Raw genomic sequence first — 8,223 nt, 5'->3', positions numbered from 1 at the left:
GGTCACGAACAGTTATTAATCTCATAACTCCGGTAACGAATACAAAATTTAAGAAATAAGATATCATTTTTGAATGTTATTGGGATATGACATGAAGTTGGTCATGTAATCCTAAAACGCCCGAAGGGCGTTATAGTAGATTTGATCACGTACCAACTTCATGTCATATCCCAATAACACTCAAAAATGATATTTTATTTCTTATATTTATATTTTCTATTTTGATTTGTGTTCTTACCGAGCTTCCATGATTATGTAGCAGATGACCGAAATAACGATCGTAGAACACAAAATATAGTTCGTTAGAGTTTTATTGAATAAAACATTAGGAACAATATCAAAGAGAATATAAGATATATATAACATATATATATTTAATAGAAAAGGTTAAGAACAAAAAAGACGAAACACGTGTTAAATAAAGATAATTTAGAGTGTAAAGTTAACGGAAATGAAGACAAAAAGAGTGGAGTAAACTACATCCGTGATGTGATTTGGTCGCGATCAGCGATGGAGAAACTGGCGTTGGTCTAGCCAACTAAGTTGAAAACGCAATTTGAACACGGATTTCGACAGAAATTCAAAGGACCTGAGAGGATTGATGGAGGATATGATGGGTCATGTTAACGTTAAGCTCTTAGTCAGGTTTTTGGAAAGAAACAACGGCATGTTCATCGTTAGGACTCGCGGTTGTAGCCATGCAGGAGACGATTCGAGACAGTAGGACAGATTTAGACAAAGTGCAGGTAGGTTGTTTCTTTTATTTACCATCAGTGTGTGTAAGAGAAAATAAAAACGAACTGACGGAGTTTTTGTTCACTTGAGAGATTTCTGTTGTAGGATTTTAATGAATACTCGCACCGGTACCCTGACATGAACATAATTTTTCGAGCCTCGAAACCAGCCTCGCTTATGATCATGCCGAGTCATAGCCGTGGTGACAGTTGCCAGGAAACAACAGGTTAACTTATCATCATAAAGTAAATAGGCTTATAACTCTGCCTACATTTTTTCGCTTCCAATATCATAGAACTTTGTTTTATAAATTCGCCATGCAGAAGTTGCAATTTAGGCATAGTTGCAGACGGTATTTAAAACTGTTTAAAATGAAACAAAAGAACGGTATATTTAATGTTTCTCTTTTATAAATTGATGGAAATTCTTGTTTGTTTACAAAATAAACTCTGTATAAATATCCTGCTGCGTTTGTTTCTGTTATGATATCATTGCAGTGGCGGATCCAGGGTTTACGAAAGGGGTGTGTGAAAGTCAAGTATTAGCCAAAATACTCAGCCATTTTAGGTGCCAATCTGGAATTTTACTCACACTATTTCTATTATTTAAATTTATGGCGAAAGGGGGTTCTAAATCCCCCAATGCATTGCATAAGCAAGAAGCCAGGTGAAAGTACAGGAACTGACCTTTGAAGCGGTGATTGTATTCATACGCAAGAACAAACTGATCACGTGACCAAAATTCATGTTACACGAAATTGAACATCGATTTCATTAGTACTGTCATTTAAGGAAGTGTATTGGCAAATGTAAATATAAGGAATTGGGCAATCACGGACCCCTGGAATACCACAGGTGGGATCAGGTGCCGAGGAGGAGTAAGCGTCCCATGTATTGACCGGTCAAACCCACCGCGAGCCCTATATTTTGATCAAGTAAACGGAGTAATACGTTGTCAAAATCAGTGTGTAAAGAACAGCCTAACAATTGTTGACCCATTGACAGGTTTCATTGGCAAATTAGATCGTTATCGAATTTGCGAAATTCTTACTTTAAGCGAGACTGTTTAACTATGTTATTACATGCATTTACGTGTAGATTTGTATATCTTGTAAACATCTTTGTCGGAATGACGATGGATTTTTACACTGTATTTAGGTGTATTGCATAAAAGAAAAAGATACATCAAAGTGTTTAATTACAGTTCTAACTGGTGATAAGGGAAATTAATGGATGACATTTCGCCTTTATAAAAACTATAATATTATTGTTCTACTTTGTCTAGAATTTTGTCTGGACGAAAATATCATATCTAGAGTGTTATGAAATTAACTAAAAATATATAGAGAGCCAAATGTTCGTTAGAAAACCAGAGAAATGGGATAGTATTCACATAATAGACGAGGAAATTTACGATCATTACTTCAATTTCATTAACCCGGTTTTTCTCCTTTAAATGTTCACCAAAATGATTTGTGATTGGGATCGACATTACGAAAATTTCAACAAAAGGTCCGACCTTGTGACGTAAGATCTGTTATTTAAACTTTTGACGTCGGGAGGGGAACATTTATATTTATCTATAACGCGTTAATGAACAATTTAGGTGCATTAGCTGACCTATACAGATCAACCCTCAGGCGGGTTCGGTTTAATGAACACGAATATGTGTACTCGAAATAACATCCAGATAACGGACGGAAGCGTTTTTGGATGACTGAACTTCATCAAATTGGGTTACTTATGAATTCGGCAACGTGTTGAATTAAGAGTAAACACAAAAAAATTACAAAAAGACACATCATTCTATTTAATTATACATTGATAATTATAATACACCGATATTACTTTTTTTTTTAACAAGTCATACACATTGTATTTGAATTTGTGGTTTTTAAAACCCAAGGTAAACCCTAATGGCAAGCGTGATGTTTATCATATTCTTAATGAGAAACAGTTTTGATTTAATTTTTCTTTCTTTTCCTCCCGGTTTCAAACACTTTCAATTCTTTATCTAAATTTCATAAGTTATAATATATCATTTAGATGCGTTGCTTGTGACAAATTGTTTCTGTTTGTGTGACAATACATATATACTATACTTAAGAAATAAATTTGGTATCTGAAAATACTGCACATGAGAGTATCAACCGTGACGCTTCACGCTCGTTAGCGCTTTATGAAAAGTATTCCGAGGCGAAGTGTTGCTGTCCATACCCTCATGTATTTTCAAAAACGAAGTTTATTTTTATATTCACATTTTACCTTTATTTCTTCAGAATTACCCCCAGTCATTATATCTATCAAGATCCATACGCACATCGTTCATATTAAAGATATTGAAGACAACGACATTGAAAATGTGAAGAAGAAAAATGGCTAAAAATACTGGATAAATAAAATACAGTGTGTTGAATGTTGGAAAAATAATTGATTTAATATGAAGTTTTTAGATAATATTAATTGGGTACCAATGTCTACTTGTTGAAAAATGACACACACATTAAGATATTTCCAATCACACCAAATATAGCGTCCCCCATCGTGCGTATCATTGTATCGTGTTATTTTTATTTTCGTCGATTACGCATGTGCAACGCTTCCTTTGCAGCAGGTTATTTATAGAATAAAAAATATCGTCTGGTTATTTTAGCGGTTTAAGATACATGATCGGTGCCACAAAATGGTGCCAAAAAGATATATGGAAAGTCAGAATGGTAAAATCAAATATTTACAAGAAAATTTAAAAATTTGAATGGCTTTTATTTCTAATGCAAAGTCAAACATGATAAATCATTTAGGTACAATCTAGATATTTTGAACATATTCATCTTCATTCTTTTGTTCAAAATACGAAATTTCGGTACCTGAATATATACAATAATTTGGTACATTGTAGCAGAAATCATTCGTTTAACATTGCTGACTCACAGCATAAAAATTAAGCATGAATCAATCATACATGCTGGATTTTCCATGTAATATGTATTTTTTTTTTTTTTTTTATTATTATAACAGGTTAAAGTTGAGAAGAAAACCAAACGTTTTGTAAGATTTTCTTCTTCAAAATATTGAATTATGTCTTTGATGACGTAGCACGATACAATGGAACTCTTCAATTTCAACTAACACCCCCGTATTTTTCATGATTTCAAAGGGGAAAATATCAAAATTGTTTTTACTGTGTCGGTTGAGGAAATGATGAACTTTCTTGACATTGCAAAGTTAACATAAAATGTTAGTGTTTTAAAATGTTTTCATAGAAAACATTTAACAAGCACGATTTAGTAAGACACCATGCTAATTTCAGGCACGTTCAATCATCAGACAATTTTACTGTTACATTATCTAAGTATCGAAATTTTCTCTTGATTTTACAAAATAAGAAATGTGAAAATAAAATCAATTTATTTTTTAAATAAAAATTTTCTAAGATAAGAAAGCACTTACTTTTTGTGTTGACCGTAACAGAAACACTCATTCCAACGTTTCAAGTCTGTGTGGTTCTCTCTACCGCTTCCCTGGGCAGTTCGTGTCCCCTTCCCCTCGGAACCGATGAGACCAGACGCAGATCGCGGGTTTATATATGGCGCGAAAACTTCACACTCCAGCGGATGACCAACTCGGCCACGGTCGGTTGATTTCGGGTATTCTCGGTTTTATCGATTTGATCTCATCTCGTTGCTTTTGTCCCATTGAAATGACGGTGGCACTCCCTGGTACCTTGATAATTGATCGGGATCAGACTTTAAATCTACACAGTCTTGTTTCTCTAATGAAATAACCCGTGTTTAGAGAGGAGATCATTTGTGTAAGATCTGCTGATCTGGCTGTCCGTGGTTTCCAGACATCATCTGAATAGGTGAACAAAAAGAAAATTGAAACTGTCAAACTGAACTTAGACGTTTTGCTTTTATGTATCATGAATAAAGTAGAAGTTTTGCTTATAGGTATGATAAATGCGATGGGTTTATTTCTCTCTCCATCTACTTTCTTTTGAATTGATAATGAGATGTTTTTATTTTATGTTTAAGAACGACTCCTGTAAAATGACAAAGATCAAGGTTATCGTCATCAGTAGATTTCTTAATAAAAGGCTGCAAATTTCTTACATCAATATAACAAGACATGTAGCTTGGTCATTGATAACTCTATCCCATAATCGGAAATACAGAATTTTATAATGTGTTAACGAAGTTACCCCCCCCCCCCACCACCACCACCAAAGAACACGCGTCTGTTTATCACAGAGACCTTCAATATCGTATTGCCCTGTTCAGTGTTACTACATGTATATACAGTTACAATCCCTTGAGGTTTGTATAAAATTACACCATCGATATACAATGTAAACTCAAATATACTAAAATTACTTACATGTATCCGTTTTTCTCTATAAATGTCTTTAAAGTGGCATTAGCGGTCATTTTCTCACCAGAAATTGAATTCAATGAAAATTGCTCTATGTTATATATTTCAGTAATAACACTAGTATTTAATTTACCCTTAAAGCAGGCACGTAAATATGTAATTTTGGTAATTAAATAATTTTTGTCTTGCAAGCCAATGATTCTTCCTTGTATGTTTCCTTACACTAAAAGCGGCGACATAACAGTCTTATTAGGTTTCTCTTGTTTTTGTACAAAATAAATGTTTTTAATAGTTATTAATATATATTACTACTTCATTTAGAGATTTTGAGAAACAAAGGTTCCCATCATTTTCACACTAAATGCCCCTTTAATATCCGTAACCCTGTGGTGTTGTATTTTTTTAACGTACAATTAAACTATATACATTGACTAGTATTGAATACATAAAAGTACATGTATACCTAGACTCAAGACCATAACCTGAGAATAGACTTGAAGTCTAAATTTAGAATCCAACTAACTTTTGAAATTATTTTCATAAACAAATAAAATTTACAGTAAAGTTTGCCATTTAATTTTTTCCTATAACCAGCACTTATTTTTAGCATACACTGTATGTGCTAGAGGACAATCTTAACGTATAAGTAGTCAAAATTTTGACGTAAGTCTATTTTGAGGTTAGGGTCTTGAAGCCAGATTCGTTTATGTAAATGAGACTTTGTGATTCAGCTAGTGTGTTTCAATGATATTGTAGACTTGAATGGGAAAATAATATACAATGTATGTTTAGAATATAACCCCTCCATTTATATGTATACCTGGACAAATATCCTTTACCAATACACAACATGAATTTTGCAGCTGATTGCAATAGACGTCATCGATAAATCCATGCCGTGTAGAAATCTCCTGTTTTTAAATCTGGTTCAGCTAATAACAGTATTTCTTTTTTCTACTATGGAGAATTACAGTCCTGTAAAATATAACACCAGAATATAATTATGAATGTTTTTTAGTTATTTCAGCTAAGTTAGTACAGTAGTAATAGTGGACTTTTTTATATTTACCAAAAGTTGGAATTGAATATTATAAACAGTCTTTTAAGGTATCCTCCACAATTTTATGGAATCAGTTGTCCGAGTCTGTCAGAAGATGTGGTTCTGCTGCATCGTTTAAATCGGCATATCTGCAGCATTATAACTCAAACAAGTGATATGTGTTTATATTTTTTCCAGTGATATCGTGTATATATTTTCAGTATATATTTTTAATATTACGCTATCTATTCTCTATTTTCTCAATTATTTGTCTGTGAATTTGTTTCGCACATAACTACAATGTACACTTGTCATTAGATACTAATTGTGCTATCCTGGCTAAATAAAAGAATTTTTCATTATTTTTATTATCATTTGTTGTTTGACTTATGCGAAAGAAAATTCTGTGTCGAATCCCAGGGTTATTGTCCACGTGAATTAGCTCTCCATTGGGCTATAAGTATATATAGACACTTTTAGCGTATAAGTTGTTATCTTAGAATTGGTGGTAGTCGATTAAAACGAAATAAATTATATAGTTCATGAACTTTCAAAACGCGTAAAATCACCATGTCATCAGAAATGTATAAAGGGGGGACCCCGGAGGGGAAAATGTAATTTTAAGAACCATTGACAGTAAAAGCTAGTTTAGGATATGCTTCTGGATGAAGACTAACTGAAGTAGAAGTACTAACACTGTAGATCGTACAGCCTGTAGTGTATTCCGAGGATTTAGAGTTTAGAATTATTTAACCTTTGTTCTTATCCCCTCCTCCTCCATTCCATTGAACATCGACAGTAATCTGCGAAATGAATCTAATAGCCACGAATAAGGAGCGTGTCGCTGTATCTCGTCTAAGTTAGAAGATTGCAGGTCGTTACGAACAAATAACGCTACATGTGAGAAATTCAAAAGGAAATGGGCTGTTATTCAACAGTGACATTACCGACATTTCCCCCAAAATGTTGTGTAATACACTGTACATCTATTTCTGTCAGCTGTTAGGAGAACCAAAGTAGAACCAAGGACTGGGATATTTCACACTAGTTTGCCTCCTTTGACAATGTCTTGACAATATTCATTTTCCATTATTTTGACATGCAAAATTAGTTATATCTATATGCATAGTAAGATATATATTGACTAATAACTCCCCCCTTTCTTTTTGATAGTAGTGTTTAATATAACCTGTATATGTACGAATGTAAGCTGAAACTGATAAATTGAAGGACGAAGTTAAGCTTAGCTCCCCCCCCCCCCCCCAACTGCCCTCCCCCCCCCCCCCCCCAACTGCCCTCCCCTAACACACACACAAAGACGATTTAGGAATTTGAAGAAAAAGAATATAGTTTAGAGATTTTCTTTTCATTTGCTTGTCGAGAATTCTAGACAATGGTGAAGTCGACATCTCCGGCCTAAAAAAAACCAGTCACGTGCCTGTGTGGATTATCATGATGCAGAAAGACACGGATAAACCTACTTTTTTTTACAGTGTAAAATGGTTGAAATCACATGTGAAAGAAACTCTTTGTTCAAGAATGGGATGGCTATGATAATGAACCATTTATGTTTTATCAATTGAAAGATAAATAAAACATTTACTATATCTTAATATAACTACTAAAAGACTTTTTTTTTTTTTAAAAACCATAATGGACAATTCTAACATTGAGTGTCATATGCTAGAATTGAGCATCCTATCTGAATACCATTAAGTAACAAGAGTACAAGTCAAAATTTACGATTTGAAATTGAACGGTGGAAAAACGCAAATAAAAACTGAAGTATGTGTACACTCTGCAACAGTAAAAGTGTGGGCGTGAGGTCCAAATTGTCTGATATCAGCCTTCATCTCTCCTTATGAGTTGTTTGAATAGTTTTAATAAACAATATAACAATGTTATGGTTTGACATGATGAAAAGGGGAAGATAACAGTGATTAATTTCATAAATCTCATAAAGAATACAAAATTAAAAGTAGCGTAAACACGGCCCCTGGACATTGATTGAAACTGAGAGATAGACCCAGAGAGATAAAAATAAAGGTTCGAGACCTAGACGCGGAGAAACAGAAAAAG

Source organism: Ostrea edulis, chromosome 10 (assembly GCF_947568905.1).
Source record: "Ostrea edulis chromosome 10, xbOstEdul1.1, whole genome shotgun sequence".
Classification (NCBI taxonomy): domain Eukaryota; kingdom Metazoa; phylum Mollusca; class Bivalvia; order Ostreida; family Ostreidae; genus Ostrea; species Ostrea edulis.
This window is presented reverse-complemented; position numbering follows the sequence as displayed.